This window comes from Lemur catta, chromosome 6, assembly GCF_020740605.2.
Source record: "Lemur catta isolate mLemCat1 chromosome 6, mLemCat1.pri, whole genome shotgun sequence".
NCBI classification, from domain to species: Eukaryota; Metazoa; Chordata; class Mammalia; order Primates; family Lemuridae; genus Lemur; species Lemur catta.
Window position 1 is genome coordinate 96,506,076 of NC_059133.1, and position 22,952 is coordinate 96,529,027.

Here is a 22,952-nt window from a genome sequence, read left to right on the forward strand (position 1 = left end):
ATGGAGAAAAACTGTGTGTTCATGAACAGGAAAATAATATCACAAAGATGCTGAATCTCTCCAAATAAATCATACACTCAGTGAAATTATGATAAAAATCTCACATGGTTTTCCACAAAACTGAATCATAGGTGTGATTCTCAAAATCCATGGAAGAGCCAAGATGATTCTTAAGACGTCTAAGTTATTGCCTTCATTCTCCCTTTCTCTGCACTGCTTGGATTCATATTTTACCATATTCATTTTATAAATGTTTTTTCTTGGGGTTCTGACCTGACCTCTCCTTTATAAACCCTGGGGCTCCCCACCCATGGCTTCCATTTCCACTATGTGTTTTTTCTTTTTTTGAAGACAGGGTCTCGTGTGGTTGCCCAGGCTGGAGTGCAGTGGTGTCATCATAGCTCACTATAACCTTGAATTCCTGGGCTCAAATGATCCTCCCACCTCAGACTCCTCCCAAATAGCTGGGACCACAGGTACCACCATGCCTGGCTAATTTCTCTATTTTTTGTAGAGATGGGGTCTCACCACATTGCCCAGGCTTGGCCCTGAACTCCTGGCCTCCAGGGATTCCCCAGCCTCAGTCTCGCATAGTGCTGGCATCACAGGTATGAGCCACCAAGCCCAGCCCCAATATACATTGTTTTGTTTTGTTTTGTTTTTTGAGACAGTCTTGCTCTGTCCCCCTGGCTGGAGTGCAGTGGCATCATCATAGTTCACTGCAACCTCAAACTCCTGGGCTCAAGCGATTCTCCTGCCTCAGCCTCCCAAGTAACTGAGACTACAGGTGTGAGCCACTGTGCCTGGCAGAGTATATGTTTTTGATTCCCAAATCTGTGTATCTTTTGTGAGGTGTTGGCCTATATAGCAAATGCCTACAGGGCATCTCTAATGAGAATCTCCAATGCTCCTCAAACTCAGTATGTCCAAAACCAAATTTTAAGCTTAACCCTGAATCCTTTTCCTCTGTTCCTGTGTTCTCTCTTAGGAAAGGAACCAAAAACCTAGGAGTGTACAGTCATATGCTACAAAATGACATTTTGGTCAATGACAAACCATTCATATGACAGTGGTCCCATCAGATTATAATGGAACTGAAAAACTCCTATTGCCTAGTGACATCATAGCCATCGTAATGTTGTAGTGCAACATACTACTCGTGTGTTTGTGGTGATGCTGGTGTAAACAAACCTACTGTGCTGCCAGTCATATAAAAGTAGAGCACACATGATCATGTACATAATGATACTTAATAATGATAATAAACAACTGTTACTGGTTTATAGATTTGTTATACCATACTTTTTATCATTATTTTAGAGCAGCGGTCCCCAACCTTTTTGGCACCAGGGACCAGCAGCCCCTCACCTCCTGCTGTGCAGCCCAGTTCCTAACAGGCCACCGACCAGCACTGGTCTGGTCGGAGGCACGGGGCAGTCCACAGTTTTACAGTGTACTTATAAAAACAAAGTTAACTGTAAAACATCCTCAGAGCATTCCAGAAGGAGGCATTGTTATCATAGGAGATGACAGCTCCATGCCTTTTACTGCCCCTGAAGATCTTCCAGTGGATCAAGATGTGGAGGTGGAAGACAGTGATATTGATGATCCTGATCCTATGTAGGCCTAGGCTAATGTGTGTGTGTGTCTTGGTTGTTTTTTGTTTTAATTTTTTTTTCTTTTTTTTGCCTTCTTGTGTGTCTTGGTTTTTAACAGAAAAAAATTTTTAGAGTTAAAAAAATTAAAAATACTCTCTCTAAGGCCAGTGCGGTGGCTCACGCCTGTAATCCTAGCACTCTGGGAGGCTGAGGAGGCAGGATTGCTCGAGGTCAGGAGTTTGAGACCAGCCTCAGCAAGAGCGAGACCCCGTCTCTACTGAAAAATAGAAAGAAATTATATGGACAGCTAAAAATATATACAGAAAAAATTAGCCAGGCATGGTGGCACATGCCTATAGTCCCAGCTACTCGGGAGGCTGAGGCAGAAGGATTGCTTGAGCCCAGAAGTTGGAGGTTGCTGTGAGCTAGGCTGACACCACGGCACTCACTCTAGCCCCGGGAACAGAGTGAGACTCTGTCTCAAAAAAAAAAAAAAAAGATAAAACTACATACTCGAAGTTGGGATTTTCTACGGCCCTTCATCAGCTGACTCCTGCCCTCCTGCCCTGCCTTCCACCCACGTGTATATTCCCTTCTTTGCTCCCCACTCCAAGCCCCAAACCCGGTCATCGAAATCATCACCCAACTTTCTCACCACTCCTGGTAGAAGCACTACCTGTAACCTTCCTCCCATCCCTCTTTTACGTGACCAACTCCTATTCATCCTTAAGCTCCAGCCAAATGTCACTTCCCCTGGGAAGAGGACCGCAACCCCAAGTCTGGGTTAGGCATGCTCTCCTGAGCTTCAGCAAACCCCTGTCTTCCCACACCCTAACCCCCATCTCCAGTGAGTGTCAGTCTCCTTCACCACTTCTAGACACCACGGAGACAAGGATGCTTGTCTTTCCCTAAGTCCTCAGTGCACTGCAGAGAGCTGGGGAACACAGAACAAACACATGAACGGGTATCTGGTAAGTGGTCTTTGTGGCACAGTGATTTCTCGGTGGGGCAAACGAATTGCTCTGTGCTTAGTTTCAGGAAACAAAAGGAACATCAGTATATGTCTGGATTTTAGCATACCAGAGAGAAAGCTTGAATTATGTGTAAATCTCTTTGGGATTTATTTTGGAGGCTTGTAAACTGAAGGGTGATATATGGGAAGCAGAGTCTGGTTCAGGTTCCAGTTCAAGAACCGACTACACAACCACGGACAAATCACTTCCTTTCTCTGAGCTTCAGTGTGATCATCTACAAAGCTAAGGGGTTGCTCCTGCAGAGTCCGGGGTCCTTTCTGTGGCTCACATTCCCTACCTAGACCCTCCACTTTCCCAGTGGCCTCTAAACAAACCTTGCACACTTTCACCTATAGCTCTGCTCCAGGAGGGCTGGGGAACTGATCTCCCTGGAGAGAGGTCCCGAAGGACAGTCTAATAGGTGAGATGTCATCTAGTACAGGGCCTGCCACAGTCTGTGCTCAACAAGAGCTATTTATTGTTATCATCATTATTAAGCCACAAACAATGCCTCACAAGTGGAAGGTCTAAAGCCCTAAACAGACCTGACAGGTACATACACCTGACACCCTAATACCTAATGTTAATACCTAATATTAACTAAAATTTATAATATTATACCTAAGGCCTTGAAAGTCCTGGCTGTAGCCTAGATTTTCTTCTGGGACCTGACACCAAGCCCAGATGTATACTGAGCCAGGTGGACGGTGCTGTGCAGGCCAAGATGTGGGGAGACATGGAAAGGGGGGCAGCCCCTCTCTGCCCCTCTGGGTGCGAGAGGCTGTGGTCTCTGGGCCCTGCCCCTCCTCAGAAGTCTCCTTCCCGCAGCCCAGCCGAGCTAGACTGGCCTGGTGAGATGAGCGCCGTCAGTCCCCACAAAAGTGGGGCCTGGGCTGCCCAGCAGAGAACACCAGACCTGGGGAGAACCAGAGACTCCTTATGCCAGACCGCTACACAAGCGAGGTTTTCTGAGGAACTGCACTACATGTCCCAGGACTGGGCCCGTCCCTGGGAAAGCAGGGCAGCAGGTCACTCAAGGCCCTGGGCCATGGGATTTGTTACTGAAATGGAGTTGCTCCCAGCCCTGTGTGGCCCTGTCGCTCCTGGTCCACAGTTTTCACTGGCTGGCCTCTCCCACCCAGCGGCCTGGCCGCTGCCTCCGCCCACCAGGCAAACCTCCCACGCCAACACCAGTCCAGATAAGGAGCCCACTCCTCCTCCCCCAAGTGCTTCATAGTGACCCTCTGGGGCCTGCCAGGCGCAGAGCTGGAGGCGGGGGACAGATGGCATCAAACTGGGCCATGCGCCATGAACAGAGGAGTAAAAATAATCCCAGACTTGGCTCTTGGGGCCTCGCCCAGAGGCCTCTAGCCCTGCCCCAGCCCCACCCAGAGCCTCAGATGGCCTACCGAGGACAACCCCAGGCCCCAGCAGCATGCTGCTCCCTCCCAGGGCCCACGGGTGCCGGTTACTCAGGGATTTCCAAAAGGATCAGGAATTTATGGGCCTTTATTAAAATCTTCCCAATAATGAGAACATTAAGCTCCTCCAAAAACACTTTCAGAACAGGAAGGGAATCATGACCCCAGGTTATAAATAGAGAAGCCCAGGCTCAGGGAGGGGAAATGACCTATTCTGAGAAAGTGGCAAACCCAGGCCTCACACCCTGACACCCTCTCCTCCACCTGGCCCATCTTGCGCTCTCAAAACCCACCTTTCAGCAGCCTTCTTCAGCTATCAGTGATCGATGAGCCCCAGCCACTCCCCCACCCTCTAGAGCCGCAATACACAATTCAATGCAAGCCCCAGTAAGACTCTGCCTCACGGTACATCCCCTGCCACGCCTGGCTCCAGGCTCAATGCTGGGAACTTAGGTAGCAGATGTTATCCTTAAGGAGTTGACTCTTCTGCTGATTCTCTTTCCTTAGTCAAGGACAAACTCACTCCTCATTTCCTTTTATCACAATTCCTCTAACCTGTTGGAGGTCAACATGTGTTATAACCAGCTCCCCGTGCTCCCGCCCCAAACTGCCAGTGATGGAGACTGAAGTTCAGTTTCTACAACTTGCCCGGGGCCACCCAGAAAGTGAGGGAGACACGGGAGAGGGCCCGAGTCTCATGATTACAGGAGAGGAAAGGCTCCCTCGGCCCTTCTTCTCCACGTACCACTGATTCTAAGAGCTTTGAAGGTCTAGGCTAAAGGTTCCAGCCACACCACGAGCCCCCTAAGCCGTGGGCCCTGACGTCCTGCCCGCCACAGCCTCTGCTCTTGTTCCACTGCTTCCTTCCTGGGGCCCTGTGTAAGAGCCACCTCCTCAGCCCAGTGACTGTCCTGTCACTGAGCAGCTGGGAGGAATCAGAAAAGCTGGGGTGGCCTTCCAGGCGACCCAGCCTAATCTTCCATGTACGTAGGTCCCAGAGGTATAAGGATAGAGGAGGTGGGGGGCGAGGGTGCTGCCCAAAAGAATTTAGGGTGACAGCAGGTTAAGAATAGAAACCCCGTCCCCTTCTGCCTCAATCCCGACACAAGAATCCTTTTCCAGGCTGGTGGACTTATCCGCAAGCCTTGGTTATTGAGTCCACAAGAGTCATGTCTCTGTGTCCCAGGTGCTGTGCCCTAAGCTAACAAGACCCTGGTGACAGAACATCTACACTGGATGTGTTGTGCATCTTCCCATCCCATACATTCAGAGCAGAAAAGACGCCCCTCCCACCGCTCCCCCACCACTGTTCCCACTGCACTGGGCTCTGGAGATCAGACCCAGCCGTGCAGGTGCCGAGAGGGCGCTGCGTATACTAAAGCAAGGGCAAGAATGAGACAGCTCTGCAAACACCCCATCTGGGGGTGTCTCAGAGCCTGCACTTCCCTGACTTCATTATTAAAATAAGAAAGAGAGGGCATTAGCACAGTAGACCCACCTTCTTCCAGATTCATCCCCACTCTCCCCTCCAGCCCCCTTGGTCTGCTCACCATCTCCTGAACCCCAAGGTTATTCACATGGTTTCTGCTTAGGGTGGGCCTCCGCACTAATTTAATTCCTGCCAACAGACCATTAATAAACATCTATCGAGCACCTATTACCAGATGAAACTCCAGAGACACAGGCCCAGGCCCTTAAGGGGCCCAGACTTTATTTTTTTATTTTTTATTTTTTATTTATTTTTTTTTTTGAGACAGAGTCTCGCTTTGTTGCCCAGGCTAGAGTGAGTGCCGTGGCATCAGCCTAGCTCACAGCAACCTCAAACTCCTGGGCTTAAGCGATCCTACTGCCTCAGCCTCCCGAGTAGCTGGGACTACAGGCATGCGCCACCATGCCCGGCTAATTTTTTCTATATATATATTTTAGTTGGCCAGATAATTTCTATTTTTAGTAGAGACGGGGTCTCGCTCTTGCTGAGGCTGGTCGCAAACTCCTGACCTCGAGCGATCCACCCGCCTCGGCCTCCCAGAGTGCTAGGATTACAGGCGTGAGCCCAGACTTTAGATAGGAGGATGGGGGAGGAGACCGGAAGAACATGTAATCAGATACGTGCTGCAATGTCTTGGAGGCTTAGGCAAAGTAGGTACAGAGCATACAGTAGGCGCAGTTTGAGGCCTCCTCCACCCGGAAGGGTGTCCTGAGCCTCGGTGCACAGAGGCCTCTAAGGTGACCGCCTGAACTACTCATTTGGCCTCGACGAGTGCCGCTGTGGCCTGGCCATTATCTTCTGTGCTTGGTTGAAACTCAGGAACTAGACGGAGGGAGAGGATGACAGGGGACCTGGGACGGGACAGGAGAACCTGTCCTACAAGCAGCACTGGGTCCCAGTGGGAGGCCCGCCTCCCGGCACACCTTGCTGCCTACCCCACAGTGCATGCTCTGTGCACTGGGCAGGTGACCCCGCAGGACGGATTCAGGCAGCCCAGCACTCGTGGAAGTCTGGATGTCAAGGAGGTGCCCGGGACACTGAGGGACACACACATTCTGATCCTCAGAGAGTGAACTATGTTAATATAACACTAGGAGGGGACAGTTTCAAATGCCAACTCTGCACCAGGCACTGGGCTAAGCACTTGACTATATCTTCCCTGATCCTCCCACATCCCCCAAGGCTCCTAATACTGCCTCAGGTGAAGACATTGAGGTTGTTGGGGTGAAGAGCTGTACCCGAGCCCCAAAACTAGGAAGTGGCAGGGCCCGGGCTGAGGCTCCGAAGCCCTTCCCTGCAGTAGCCACCTCTTGCCTACCACACTTTGACCTGTTTCATCAACACTTCTGGGGACGACAGGAAGGGGAAATGGTCTGACCCTGCTGCACAAGGGATGCAAGTTAGATGTGAAGGGTAACAGGGAGGGGCACCAGACCCCAGACCGGCCACTGAGGGGAGCCAGAGAAGTTTCTCTCTGCGGACATGAAAGCCTTCCTGGTCTCTTTCTTTGCATGGGCTCCCACAGCCTCTGGTGAAGGTCCCAGCTGGGAGATGCACGGTTCCCAAGGTTTGTGGGAGGAAAGAACCACAGGGGAGAAAGTTGCCCTCCAGATCACCTGAGAGGAGAAGTGACTTGCCAAAAGGCCACAGACTGGTTAAAACTGGGACTAGAGCCAAATGTCAGGCTGGTACTTTTCTGTTAGACGAATGCAACTGCCATGGCCAACAGTGGATGCCCTGGATGCGGGGAGGAGAGGGTCTGCTCCTGGGAAGGAGACAAGCAGGTGACCCAGCCCGAAAGCTCTCCCTCCCTGCTGACTTCCATGCCCAACACTTCACCATTAGTGCTCAACCCTTTGTGTCTTCCAGTCACTCAGTCAAAATTGCACATTGAGCATGTGCTACGTGCCCGGAGTTGGGTACTGCTTTGGTGTGAACATGTCCCCCACAGTCCTGGGTGGGAAACTTACTTCCCAGAGCAACAGTGTTGGGAGGTGAGGCTGTAACAGGTGACTGGGTCATGAAGGCCCTGCCCTGAACGCATCCGTGCCTTACTGGGGGAGAGGGTTCCTGATAAAAGGATGCATCTAGCAGCTCCTCCAACTCTTTCTCTCTCCAGTGCTCTCTTACCCTTCCACCTTCTGTCATAGGATGACGTAGCAAGAAGGCCCTCCCCAGATGCTGCCCCTCGACCTTGGACTTCTCAGCCTCCAGAACTGTAAGAAATAAATTTCTGTTTCTTATAAATTACCCAGTCTGTGGTAATCTGTGATAGCAACACAGAACGGACTCTAGAGCAGGGACGAAGTCAAGTAAGACATGGTCCTGCTCTCACCATCCTATCCAGGGGCCAGGGAAGGGTCCAGAGTCACCTATGAAGACGCAAGCACAGTCAGTCCTCATTAAGCACAGAATATCCACACAGTCCGTATTTGCGAATTTGCCCACTAAAATCTGTAACCTCAAAATCAATACTCGTAGCACTTTTGTAGTCATTCGCAGACACACATGTGTGCTGAGTAGCCAAAAATTCGAATTGCCTTATGTGCACGTTCCCAGTAGAGGTCAAACAAAGCTGCACTTTGCCTACTGATCTTGGCTCTCAAGAAAAGTGTCCTTTTCACGTTCTATTTAGTGACACATTTTTTGCATTTTTTTTTGGTGATTTTGCTTTTTAAAATGGCCCCAAGCACTGAAGTGTCGTCTAGTGTTGCCAAGTGTACGAAGGTTGTGACGTGCCTTGGGGAGAAAATGCATGTTTTGGATGAGCTCTGTGCAGGCATGAGTTGTCGTGCTATTGGCTGCAAGTATGTGAGTTCGGTGTTAATGAATCAACAATATATATTAAATAAGGTGTCTATGGACAGAAACACACATAAAACAAAGTTGTAAATTAATCAACTGGCAAAATGTCGCGAACACGGGCTCACAGGAACCTAACCCTGTACCTCTCCTAGGAGCAATGGTTCAGTATGTGCTAATTCAGCATTCGCACCAACCTTACATAACATAACTACCACAAGTAACAAGAACCGACGGCACCCAGGGAGGGCAGCATGTTAAACCATTATAGGTAAACATCTTGGGTGAGAGGGAGGATTTTAACCATGCTGAGCTCAAGGCCTGGTAGAGAGAAAAATGTCAAAAGGCACCAAGATAGCCAATAGGTGGAAACAGCCCAAATGTCCATCAACAGACATCAACAAAATGTGGCATATCCACACAATGGAATATTATTCAGCCTTAAAACGGAATGAAATTCTGACATAGGCTACAGCCCAGACGAACCTTGAGAACATTATGTTAAGTGAAATAAGCCAGACACAAAAGGACAAATACTATAAGATTCCACTTCTAGAAGAGGCAAATTCATAGAGACAGGAAATAGACAGATGCTACCAGGAGCTGGGCGGAAGGGGAGTTCCATTAATAACAACAACAATGGAGAGTTATTGTTTAATTGGTAGAGTTTCTGTTTGGGATGATGACATGGAGATGGGTGGATGGAGGTGAAGCAGCACAACACTGTGAATGTGCTTAATGCCACCGAACCGTGTACTTAGCCATTCTCTCACCTCGACCTCCCAAAGTGCTAGGATTAAGCCACCGTGGCTGGCCACTGCAATTTTTCATTTAAAGGTACCAGAAGATAGAAGGGAATAAGAAGATGTGGATAGAAGAGAGGAGGCACCACCGCAGGGGACCTGGGCCCCAAATACAGAGGACAAAGGGAAATGGCCTGGGTACAGCAAGAAATGAAGAAAGACAAGACAGGAAATTCTCCAGGTGAGTCCCTAGGAAGGACAGGGAAACACCCCAGCAGAGAAGCGGATTGCATTGGGCTGGACTGGGCCACGCACTTCGTTGGAAAGAAGAGACCCCAATATGACTTAAGAACACCAGGCCAGGGCTTGTTGGAGGCCAGGAAAGGGCCCTTCTCAAAACGAAACAAGACCAAACAAAACCTAGGTGTCCCCATGCCTGACTTCCCCCCATGCTGGGCAGTGCCTCTCCAGTCCTAGAGGAGAGGAGCACAAGGCTCTGGGGAAGGGACAGCATGAAGTCTGGTATAGTTTAAAGCAGCCTCAGAGTCACACAACCTGGGCTAAAACCCACTTCTTACCAGCTATGTTATGTGGCTGTCCTGCAACTCACAGACCTTCCCAGAGCCGGGTCTCAGCCCCAGAGCTGCCGACCAGTGAGACAGAGCAGTCAAGCCCCTGGGGAGCAGCACAGTGGGGCGTGGGCACCAACCTCCAGCACGAGGCCTCCATCATACCCAGCTTCTCTGCAGGACGCCCGTCCTGGGGAGCAGGTGGGAGAAAGGGAGGCCCCAATCCTTCCCAAGGAAAGGGTGCCTTGGAGCAAAGGTCAGAGACTCCAAACCCTCAAGAATAACGTTCTCTCCTCATGGGACTGTTGTGAGGATTAAATCCAATCATGTCCGTAGGGTAGGAACACAGAGCCCAGGGCTCCACACACATTCATGCTCATGGCCATTCAAGCTGTGGGTTCGAGGAAGGAGCAGAAGGAATGAAGGATGACAGGGGGAGATAAGTCAGCAGGTGGAGAGATGTCTGGGAAGCAGGCCAGCCCCAGGAGTCTTAAGTGGGAGGGAGGCTCAGAGAATGGGGGAAGAAAAGATTCCTAAGTGGCTCCAGGCTCCAAGCCCAGCCCCCAGGCCAGCGCAGCAGGGCAGGGGACACACCCAGCCCCAGGAGGGGAGGCCGGGACCCTGCCCCCCAGCCACCCCTTCTAAGCAGCCAGGGTGTGGGTGTCTGCAGGCCTAGTCCAACACATCCAGGATGCGGGTCACGGCAGGGGCGGGGGGTGTTCAGGGGCAGGGAGAGGCCCTCCCTGCTTTAGGCCCAGCAGTGCCTGGCACAGAAGCCCCTCCAAACAGGTCGTGGGGTTGTGGGGGAAGGCAAATTAGACTCCAAGCTCAGCTTTGCCACAGATTCCTCACTTTCCCTCGCTGGGCCTCAGTGCCCCCATCTGCAAAAGGAAAAGGTGGGGAGAGCAGATGGAATATTATTCCGGGGGGAACAAAAGAAATGAGCTGTCAAACCATGAAAAGACATGGAGGAAACTTAAATGCATGCCGCCAAGTGAGAGAAGCCTATGTGAAAAGGCTACTGTATGAAATTATGGAAAAGGCAAAACTATGGAGACAATAAAAAGGGGTTGGGGGGAGGGAGGGAGGGATGACCAGGTGGAGCAGAGGGCAATTTTAGGGCAGTGAGACTACTCTGTATGATACTGTAATGGTGGGTACATTTCATGACACCTGTGAAAAAAACCCATAGAATGTATAACACAGAGAGGGAACCCTAAACTATGGACTATAATAATGTATCCATATTCATCAATCACAACAAATTATACCACATTAATGTAAGATATTAATAATATGAAGAACTAGGGAGGGAAGAATGTAAATATGGGAACTGGACTTTCTGCTCAATTTTTCTGTAGACCTAAAACTGCTCAAAAAAATAAAGTCTCTTTCACTCTTTCTCCCTCTCTCTCTATACATACATATACATATATTTTTGTTGTTGTTGTTGTTTTTCAAAAAGGTAGGGAGAGTAAGCCTTGTACTTTTTTTCTCTTGGGGCCTTTCTTCAGGGTTTTAAAATGAAGCAAAAGTTGCAAAAGTATAGCACTCAAGGGGCAAGAGTACCGAACCAAACCAGCGGCTTCACTTTAAGCAGCCGTGTCCTAGGAAATTCAGATCTCAAAATAGCCGATTTAACAGAAGGAATCCCATCAAAGCCGGGGGCAATGCCAATCAGATGCTCTCCCAGAGATAACAGGACTGTCCCCACCCTGTCAGGACCAGAGGGTCAGCCCAAACCAGATGCCCAGGCAGCACAGCCATCCTGGTGGGGCTCAGTGCACACTCTGCCCAGGGAGAAGGAGGAGACAGGCAGGATCTCTAAGCACCTGGAATGACCCTCCAGGACCCAGAGCATCAGGGAGCCACAGGCAGCCCCGCAGTGCCCTGAAGCAGCCAGGCCCTAGTAGCTCCAGAAAGGCAGGACTCTTCAGCTCTGCCCTACCATCCCGCCATAGGCCCCAGTCACCTCTGCAAAAGGGCCCGTCCCTGGGAAGAATGAAGGCTCTAGCATCTGGACAGCTGGACTGAGCTTGGACAAGAGGCAGGAGGCAGCATCCATCCTAGCTTTGCTCACTTTTCACAGAAGTGTTCTGTTGCCGAGCTACCCTGCCCAGACAGGGATAGGGGCTATGGATGTGGATGAGGACTGGGATGCTCTAGAAATTCTGCTAATAGCCCAAAGCCCTCAGACCCTGGGCTAAGGTCACCATCACAGAGGACCCACCCTGACCCAGAAAACTCACCCCCACTGATTATCTCTTGCACAGTCACATACCCAGTGGCTTACCCCTGCAGGCCTGACAGTCACCCCACCTCCCATTCCAGAATGCATGGTCATAGGTTTGGAAACAAGGCCATGGAAGTGGCTGAAACCCAGGCTGGGCACCATCTGTTTTTCTGGATGGGCCCAGCCTAAGCTGACCCAGCAGGCCATGAGGAGTGGACCAGGCCAGCCAGCCGGCCAGGGAGGACGCCCAGAAAACCAAGACGCGCAGCTGTGCCTCTTATTCTGAAGCCAGGAACCGAACTTCATGGAAAGCGCTATTCTTCCTCTTTTCTTCTTTTTTTTTCTTTTCAAGAGATAGGGTTTTGTTCTGTCACCCAGGCTGGAGTGCAGTGGTGTAATCATAGCTCATTACAACCTTGAACTCCTGGGCTCAAGTGATCCTCCCACCTCAGCCTCTTGAGCAGCTAGGACTTCAGGTGCACACCACTACACCTGGCTAATTTTATTTTTTAGAGACGGGGTCTTGCTATGTTCCCCAGGCTGGTCTCAAACTCCTGTCCTCCCAAAGCGCTGGGATTACAGATGTGAGCCACTGCACCTGGCCCCTCCTCTTTTTCATAGGTCATTCCCTAGATGCGTCCCACTCCTCAGCCCTGGTCCCACGTTCGTGCTTGCAGAAAGGCCAAGACCCAAAACGCAACACTCTTGCCTCACTTTCAGAGCTCCTCACACTCATCAATCATCTTTTGAAGATTCTCCTCCCATGAATTTCCCCCAAAATTGTAAATCACATATCTGACAAAGGACTTGTAACTAGAATATTAAAGAACTCTCAAAACACTCAAAATGGGCAAAAGATTTGGACAGACATTTCACCAAAGAAGTTATACAAATGTCAAATAAGCACATAATAAGATGTTAACCATCATTAGGCATCAGAGAAATCCAAATTAAAACCACAATAAGATTCCACTACACACCCAGAATGACAGGAAAAAACCCACCAACCACCAACCACCTTATGATACCAAGTGCTGTAGGAACATGAAGCAATGGAATTCTCACACTTTGCTGATGGGAATGGAAAATGGTATGCTTTGGAAAACAGTCTGGCAGTTCCTTAAAGCATTAAACATACACATAACACATGTCCCAGCAATCCCACTCCTGGGTATTTACCCAGGAAAAATGAAAGCCCACATTCACACAAAAGCACATACACAAACATTGACAGCAGCTTTATTCATAATCAACAGAGGCTGGAAACAATCTAAACATCCTTCAATTAGTGATGGACAGACACACTACGGTACATCCACACAACGGACTACTACTCAGCAATAAAAAGGAACAAACTATTGATACATGACAACTTGGACGACCCAAAGGCACTATGGTGAGTGAAAGAAGCCAGACCTAAGAAGCCACACGCTGTGCGATGCCACTGACACTGCATTCTCGAGAAGGCAAACCTACAGGAGTGGAGAACAGATCAGCGTTGCTGGGGATGGGCTTGTGGGGGAGGAGAGGGGCTGGCCTCGAAGGGGCAGCCCAGGGGAGAACTGGGGGGGGGATGGAACTGTTCTGCACCATGAGTGTGGTGGTGAATACACAACTCTGTGCATTTGTCAAAACCCATAAAACTGTATACCATCATCAATTTTGCTATATGTAAATTAAAATAAATTTAAAATAAGCCCTCCTTATCTTGCCCAAAGGACCCAGCTCAAATCCACCTCATTCATAAAACTCACTTATCTCTCCCTCCTCTAATAATTTCAAGACTATAGCCCTCAAATCACTACATTTTCTGTCTTCTCACCAATATTTCTCCCTCTCTCTTTCACTCACACACACAGCTATCAAAACCCTACCCATCCTCAAAGCCAGCTTGAGTGCCTCCTCTTCCAGGAAGCCTTCCCTGACCCCTCCTGGTCCCACCAGAATGAATTACCCTTTACCAGGCACCCCCACCAGCACATGTATGTGCCTCTAATTAGCCTTCTTTCACCCTGTAGGTTACTGTCATTAGCTATCCAGTTTGTCTCCCCTGCTGGGTAGCAAGGCTCCTTGAGGACAGACCAGGTCTTTCATTCCTCACTTCCTGCTGCACCTAGCACAGTGCTGGGCACCCAGTGGGTGCCCTGTGCCTGCTGAGGATTGGCTGAGAGCAGGTGCAAGCAGAGGGGGCTGATTCGGAGAGGAGAGCTGGCCGTGCTGGGAGGGCAGTGTTCTGAGGAGGGTATGGGAGGCCACTGGCACAGCTTTACTGCTTCTCTTGCATAAGCAGCAACTATTGCTTAAACCTCCAAGTGCTGGAAGTGACCCGCCTCCCATTCCAACATGAGGTCATACAATGCACAAAGGTGCATTTCAGAGGATGCTTTTGCTTCCTGCACGCCACCCAGCACAGTTCCAGGCCCCAGGCAGACAGATGCTCAGGACACACCTGCTGAGGTATTGGAACCTGTCCTATCATTAATGAGCTGTCATTTCTTACTTCCAGAAGGCAGGCCCTCTTTGCAGCAATTAGCAGATTAGGTTCTTCTGATGTGAAATCAATTTTATTATGCACAACTACTGTGGTATAGGCATAGCCTACCAAACTTCACAGGGCCAGTCTACACTTGGGTTTTTCCAAGCACATCACTGGACTCTCCCGCTTACAAATTCCAGCTTGTACAATTTTTAAGAACCATCCAGGTCATTTATTTGACAAATACTTATACAGACAGCGCTTAGTCTGTGCAAGACAAAGAACTAAGCACTTTACAAATATTAATTCATTTAATCTTCACATCAACTGTATGAGGTTGGTTCTGTTAATCCTATTATCCCTATTTTGCAGAGGGGGAAACACTGCGGTTAGATAACTTGCCCAAGATCACACAGCTGTTAAGTGGCAGAAAAGGGATTCAAACCCAGGCAGGCTGGCTCTAAAGCTACATTCTCCAAACAGCAGCCACCAGCCCCATGTGGCTATGGAGCTCTCGAAATGTGGTTAGTCTAAATTCAGATATGCTGTTAAGTGTATAATACACATGGGATTTCCAGCACTCTGTATGGAAAAAATGTAAACTACCTCATTAATATTTTTTACTATGATCACGTTTTTGGTTTTTTATTCTCTAATAAAACTGCTTTTTTATTTTTTTTTAATATGAACCAAAGTTTATTGAGGAAGGACAAGATAGGTTTACAGAGTAAGAGCAAGATACATTCACCACAGAATGGCACATGGACCCCTCTGTTGTAACAAAAGGGCCAATCATTTGTTAAAATGATAACATTATAGACGTAGCACGTTAAATAAAATGTACTATTACAATTCATTTTACTAGTTTCTTATTACTTTATAAATGTGGCTCCTAGATAACTTAAAATCACATATCTGGCTTGTATCACATTTCTACTGGACAGCACCGCTCTAGAGTCTGCACTCGTAGCCACTGCTCTGTGTTGAATCTTCTTCCCTGTCCCTCTGCCTCAGGGCAGGACCGAGCTGCAGCTGGTCCCTGACAGCCTGGACAAAGGTGACTAGGGAGCCAGGCACTCACTGCTAAATCTCCCCATTCTGCCTGCTCTGGCCGCTCCCACATGGCGGCTCCCAGCCTCGCCTCCAGCTCCAGGGGCAGTTTAGCACCACCTCCCTATAGCAGGAATCCCAAAGCATACAGTAAGAAAACACTTCACACATCGTCTGCTAATATGCAGAGAAACTGAGACCTAGGACCACAAAATCTTTCAGGAAGCAGTGGCCCTGGAGGTCATCTCGTCCAATTTCCCACCAGAGCATAGACCTCTTGCAAAGCATGTAAGTTCTATGTAGTTCTTCATGAAGAAATTCTAAATACAGTTGTCCTTCAGGATCTGTGAGGGATTGAGTCCAGGATGCCCTACAGATATTAAAATCCAGGGATGCACAAGTCCCTGATAAAAAAATGGCGTGGTGTTTGCACATAAGCTCTGTACATCCTCCCATATACTTTTTAATTTTATTTCTTAATTTTTTTTAATTTTATTTTACTTTATTTTTTTCCTACCCACTAGATGACCAAGGACTCCCATATACTATAGATCAGCTCTGACTGCTTGCAATCCCTAATACAATGCTACACATGACTTCATTCTCGTGGATTCAACGCAGTACTCAGTAAGTGGCAAATTCAAGTTTTGCTGTTTTGGAATTCTGTCAGATTTTTTTCCCCTGAATATTTTCAATCCAGGATTAGCTGAATTCATGGGTGTGGAACCCACAGATATGGAGGGCTGATTGTAGTCCCATATAATGAAATAGACTTCACATCAGATGGACCTAATCTACCATTGCTACAAAGAGGGCCTGCCTTCTAGAAATGAGAAACGACAGCACCCAGATGACAGCCAGATTCTAATTCTTCATACAGCCTCTGTGCAGACACTCACAATAATGGTGAGCCCAACACATACAGGCCAGGATGTATACACCTTCCAACGCGCGGTGTCACAGAGCTCAGCGTGCCAAGGTTTTCCTTGACATAGACCTCACCACACCATCAGCCCGTACAGGCTCCTGGCTTAGGGCAATAGGGAGAGTCAGATCAACCTGGGTTCAAACTCCAACCCCAGCATTAATCTCTATGTAACTTTTTTCCTCTTCTGTAGAGGCTAAAAAACAAAACAGTCCAGGCGCGGCGGCTCACGCCGTCATCCCAGAACTTTGGGAGGTCAAGGCAGGAGGATCGATTGAGGCCACGAGTTCAAATCCAGCCGGGGCAACATAGTGAGACCCTGTCTCTATAAAAAATTTAAAAATTAGCTGGGCATGGGGGTGCACACCTGTAGTCCCAGCTACTTGGGAGGCTGAGGCAGGAGGATTCTTGAGCTCAGGAGTTTGAGGCTACAGTGAGCTGTGATTGTGCTATTGCACTCCAGCCTAGGCGACAGAGTAAGACCCTGTCTCTAAAAAAAAACAACACAAAACAAATAAACAAACAAACCCTATCTCACAGGGCTGCTATGAGGATTACATAAGATGATGTAGGTAGAAATGTCTAGAATAATGTCTGGCACCTAGCAGGCACTTAATAAAATAAATGTTCATTTCCCTTCCCCTTCCTTGTCAACCAAAAACCCAAAGTTTTTTTCCCCTCCACATGAATTGAGAGTAAGTTCCACTCTATTCTATATTGATACAACTGATATTTTGAATTTAAATGCAGGATTTTACATTTAAACCTATTAGATTTCTTCTTCAGATAAGTATACACGTTCAATATTGCTCAATGTTGGGCACAGTTAAATAAATTAAAGTATATCATATAAGGTAATGTTACTGAGATCTTTAAAATTATGGTTTTGAATAATTTTATGACATAATGTATTACTATGTAGTGTTCAGTACGGAAAAATACTAGATAGCATATAAGTGCAATTGTGTTAAAATATACAGATTTGCATGAACACAAATTTGGAGGGACACTGACCTAAAAAATACTAAGTCATCCCTGAGTTGTAGTCCTATGTACACTTTGTTTTCTCCTTTTTTTTTTTTTTTTTTGAGACAGAGTCTCACTCTGTTGTCCGGGCTAGAGTGCCGTGGCTTCAGCCTAGCTCACAGTAACCTCAGACTCCTGGGTTTGAGCAATCCTCCTGCCTCAGCCTCCCGAGTAGCTGGGACTACAGGCATGCGCCACCATGCCCGGCTAATTTTTTATATATATATATATATATATATGTGTGTGTTTTTAGCTGTCCGTATAATTTCTTTTCTGTTTTTTTTTTTTTTTTTGAGACAGAGTCTCGCTTTGTTGCCCTGGCTAGAGTGAGTGCCGTGGCGTCAGCCTAGCTCACAGCAACCTCAAACTCCTGGGCTTAAGCAATCCTACTGCCTCAGCCCCCCGAGTAGCTGGGTGCCACCATGCCCAGCTAATTTTTCTGTTTTTAGTAGAGACGGGGTCTTGCTCTTGCTCAGGCTGGTCTCGAACTCCTGACCTCAAACAATCCACCGCCTCGGCCTCCCAGAGTGCTAGGATTACAGGCGTGAGCCACCACGCCCGGCCTGTTTTTTCCTTTATGAATTTCTTTACTTTCTAAGTTTTCTACAACGAACATGTATTAGTTTTAAGAGTTAGAAAAAATATCTTTTACATCTTATCTTTCTACTTAACTGCAGCATTCTAGACAATTGAGATGATTTTGAATTCTGGCTCTGTCACTCAATGTTTGCTATCCTCAACTCCCAGAGAAATGAGAGAAACAGAGGACGTGGGCCACACAGGCTCCCATGAGGGGCTCGTATCTATGGAAATGTCCATCAAGGACAAAGCCAAAGAGAGGGCTCTGTGGCATGTGACCGGACACCCCCCCAAGGTGACGTGTGCTCAGTGCCCCAGGTTCAACCAGCTACACGTCCACGTCACTGCTCTATCAGCCAGATCACATTTCTCTCTCTCGTACCCAAGAAAATCATTTGGCTGAAAATCCTTACTGAACATTCCTCCATTCAAATTAGATTTATTTTTCCCCAGACTTGGTAGAGTGAATGCATGTTGGCTCCTGGTTATCTCAGCTTCATTTTCAAAGTCTCTGAAGATTGATCGTTCACAATTCTGACCTAGAATTGGGCAGGGACCAATAAGAAGCTGAGCAGTCTGCCATTTCCAGGGTCCCTACCTTGTCCCCTCAAAGAAATAAATCAGGACAGTATGTGTTTTCTCCACCATCCCATCCTCCTCTCAGACCCTGGCACAATCCTGCGGTCACTCCCACGGCTTCTCCCAGGACCCTGACCCGATCTGTGAGTCTGGCCACCTGAACTCATGAAAAGCAGTTCCGGGTGATCTGACTCTCACTTCCCCAAAGCAGCTTCAGCCCTCTCACCAAGTCTGGTCTAAACACACACAGAGGGAGGCAAGATAAGAGACCTCTGCCTCCCAGAACACTCCAACACCTATCGCAGACAAGAATCTCCCTCAGCCTATCTTGCTCTGATTGTGGCTAAAGAAATCCCTTCATGTTGGACGTGGTGGTGCCTGCCTGTAGTCCCAGCTACTCAGGAGGCTGAGACGGGAGGATCGATTGAGGCCAGGAGTTGAAGACCAGCCTGGGCAACATAGTGAGACCCCTGTCCCTACAAAAAAAAAAGGAAACAAAGAAATCCCTTCATGTTGTCCCACTGACCCAGGCCTGCTGACCCCCCACCCAGACCTCTGCACAGCATCATACCCCAGCAACCATTACTCAAGGCTCCGTGCCAAGGTGGAGATTGGCCAAGAAGAAACAACACTAGCCTTTTATCCTGGCCAGGATGATCCACAAAGACATCTCAGGGGCTTGAAGGGAAGGGGAAGACAAGGTTCTGGCAGAGGTGAGCTTGGCATGAGTGAAGGCTGGCAGACACCAGAGAGACACAAAGCAGAACACTCAGCCACAGAATGGGCTCTGAGAGCTCAGGTTTCACTCTGAGTCAACAGCCCCTCAGAGGAGAGCCCCACCCCAGAGGCCCACCCTGCGTGTCATCAGCCCCTCCCCAGTGCCCTTTGTACCGCCCCTAGTGCTCTACCGGATATGCAATCCCAGCCCCCAGGAGGGTCACCCCAGCCTGAGCACAGCTCCCATTTCCTGCTCCTGGTGACTCCTCTGAAGTCTATTGTTCCCACGAAGTTTGGGTCAAAGGAAGCAGAGTCCCCACCCATGGGGGCCACGCCATGCCAAGGAGCTGGCCCATGCTACGGGGGAGCCTGGCCCATCCCTGTGCCTTTCCAGGAGCCTGTGTATATTAAATGCAGAAGGATGCAGGCTCGGATCTTAGAGACTGGAGTTCTAGTGGAAAATTTCCCAAAGATTCAGTCCCTACTAGGTGAAGGCCCCACAGCCAGGACACACAGGTGTGATTAGAATCCCCCCAATATCTAGCCAGAAAAACCAAAAACAAAGGACAAGCTGTCATTTCAGAAGAGGTCAAGGCAAAACTGGAATTAGACTATAGGAGCTGGAGACTCCGTGCTCCCCTGTGACAAAGCCCTACCCTGCCCCCACATCCACCTGGGCCCCTTGGCTGGTTCCAGCCCCCTCTCAGCCCCCCCTTGCTGGAGAGCAGCTGTTCAGCTCCAATTTCAGAGCTTTAAAGGGAGCTGTCGTCCCAATCCCTGCCAACATAGGGTCATGGGGGCACAGGAAGACAGGCAAGGTAAAGCCACCCTTCCAAGCCTGAATTTTCAACTGCCACCGCACTGACTTCAACTACAGAAAAGACAAGGACCAAAGCTGGGGACCAACATCCTCCACTTCTACTGGGAAGGAGGAGAAAGAGCCACAGGTTTGGCAATACTCATTGCTTTGTGACAGTCACAGGGGCAAGACTCCAGAATCCAAGCCAAAGGAGGTTGTGACATTTGCATCCCAGGAGATCTAAAAAGATGAGGGGACCCTTCTCCACCTGGCACAGTAACGAGCAGCCCATCAAGGAGAAAGGAGGGTGTGTCTTAAAGACCCGAGGGCCTCCTCCAGACTCAGTGTCCTCAGATTCACCAGCAGCTGTGTCCTTTCTGTTGGGATGGAGGGGAGGAGTATTTCCGCCAGACAACCTCATGTGAGCCCTGGACAGCAGCCTGCTCCAGCCTCCGCGCCGGTGGGATGAAGGCAGCTGAGGGAACTGGGGGGTGTCTGAGCATTGCGATCCACAGAGCAGGAGACAGAATGCAAAGCGAAGAGCAAGGGCTTCTAGTCCCAGTTCTGCCACTCATAAGCTATGTGACATTAAGCAAGTTACTGACCCTCTAGTGGCCTCAGTTTCCCCATCTTTAAAATGAGGGAGTTAGGTGCTGACATCAGAGTATCCAACAATATTCAGCAAGTTCACCCCGATGCCAAGGCAAAACTGGAATTAGAAAACAGGAGGTGGAGACTCCATGCTCCCCAGTGACAAAGCCCTGGCCACCCCCCTCCTCTACTTGGGCCACTGGCCACCCTGAACTGAAGAACATGGCAGGGCCTGGCCCACAGTAAAAGTTCAGTTCGGGCTGCTAAATAAACATGATGAATAAACAGGGCAGGGTTTCAAAGGGTATTCAGACAAATACTAATTCAAAAAACTCTAATCCCCAGGAAAAAAGAGGTTCCTTGCCGAAATAAGCTGAGGAAACATTGGATACAATACCTGTGGAGTTCCTAGGATGCACTAATAGGTGCTTTGCATACACTGAATTTTCACAACTTTCTGGATCCATATTAATTAACCCCCTACCCCTCCCTATTACTCACCAGGAAACCGAGCCTGAGCCTTACAGGTAGTGAGTGACCGTCAAGATTTTTATCCAGGTCCATCTGACCCCAAACCTGAACCCTTTCTTCTCCATCAATGCTGCTTTTAAACCAGCTACACACCTGGCCTGAGCAGGTAGGAGGGTGAGGTGTTTCCCGCCAGAACATCCATATCCTCAGGGTGGATGGGGGAGCAGGGACCAGAGCCCCAGCCGCTCAGACAGTTCCTTGCTCCTTCCGTCCAAGAAGCCCTAAACATTATATCCACACAGAAGCACAAGCTGCTCATTCCTGTTCTCACAGCAAGTGCCGGGCACTCCAGCAAGTCATAAAGACTAAGATTCTTCCACTGGGTCACCTGGTCACTCCGAGGAGAGGTGAACCGGTGGCAAGCAGTTGAGGCTGCCATACATCCCTATCTGTTTGTCCTTGAGGCCAGCATAAAAACACTATCTACACAAGTCTCAAGATTCTGAATGGTCTCCTCTTTCTGGGGGGTCCACCCCACAAGCATTCCCAACTCTCACTACCATCCACCCATCCCACCACCTAAAGGCAAAGATCTCAACTTCCCTCAGCCTTCTCCCAGCTTGTTTTCCGAACCATTCCTGTGGCCACAGGATCCATCTCCCTGCAAAGGACAGCTGCCCGGAAGAGGCAGGTGTAGACAGCCTCCTCCGGTCTGCCCAGTCTAAGGGGAATGGAGCCTGGGGCCACACACTGCAACAACCACAGTCACACCACCCCGCACACATGCAGTGGGAGACACTGTCTCTTGCCCGCAGTTATGCAGGAGGAAGAACAGTCATAGCCAGAACCAACATCCTCACAGAGAACGTGTACTTAGAGACGTGGCATCACACACCTACTCACAGACACACACGCTGCCAGACAGACAGCCCCTCTCAAGTAGAAACAAACGCACACTCTTGTCATTCACATCCACACAAACAAACACGCCTACTGGGAGCCGAGGTGAGTCATATGGGAACAGATATCACCCTCATATACACCCGAAGCTGGGGAGACGGCACAGTCGGCCATCACATGCACTCCCTCACCAGAGGCTCTTTGCATGCGTGTGCGTGTGCACAGCTCAGGGGCTGCCCACTGGGAAACGTTCACTTGGGGCTTGGGAATTCTGTCCCCTTGATTCACGAGTCCCCATCAGGGAACCCAACAGCTTCTGGGGTCCTGGGCGTGGGACCCCTTGCAGAGGTTCCCCCACTTTCACATCATCGCTTTATCACTTAAGACACGCAGTACACCTACCCCCAGGGCTCTTTTTTTCCAGACCCAAAAAGGGCCCAGCAGAAAAGGGACATGGGTTCTGGGTCTCCCGTGTCGCTGGCGCTCTCGGTTCTGCCTCTCTAGTCCTTGCAGCAACGTGGACTCCCTTTCCCCCCAGGTCCCTGGTATACACCCCCACCCCCAGCCGTGGAGTCCGCATTGCCTCTCCCATCCTCAGCCGCGCCGCCTCCACGTGCCCCGCTCTTCTCCGAGTCTGTCCCTGGAGAGAGTCTCACGCACCACGCCAGACGCCTGCACTCTGGCAAAGTCCTGCAAACTCCCCGGTCCTCCCGCCCCGCCGCCTTACCGGTCCCAGGGTGCGGGAGGGTGGCTGGGCGCTCTAAGCCAGGTCCCGGGAGTCCGCTCACAGCTCCAACTCCTCCGTGCGGCTCCGCTGAGTCCCGGGGTTCGGCGAGCGCGCTGCGGGGACCACGGGGCGTCAGCGCGCAGAGCCGCGGGCTGCGGCCCGGAGCCGGCCGGGAGGGCAGGGGCAGGCGGGGCCGCCGGCCCGGCGCGGAGCGGCGCGGAGCGCGCGGAGGGAGGGGTTTTCC

General features: G+C 49.6%; 1 protein-coding gene across 3 annotated transcripts in view; it reads right to left on the reverse strand.

The window, feature by feature from the left end:
- Positions 1-20,651, reverse strand: part of TEAD4 (TEA domain transcription factor 4) — a 65,187-nt gene extending 44,536 nt beyond the window's left edge. For 2 of the 3 annotated variants that reach the window (XM_045554577.1, XM_045554576.1), the window contains exon 1: positions 20,436-20,450. The gene's annotated coding sequence lies outside the window, so the exon portion shown is untranslated. Of the gene's footprint in view, positions 1-20,435 lie in introns of all 3 variants that reach the window. The other variant, XM_045554578.1, reaches the window with a different exon arrangement.
- Positions 20,652-22,952: the final 2,301 nt, after the last annotated feature.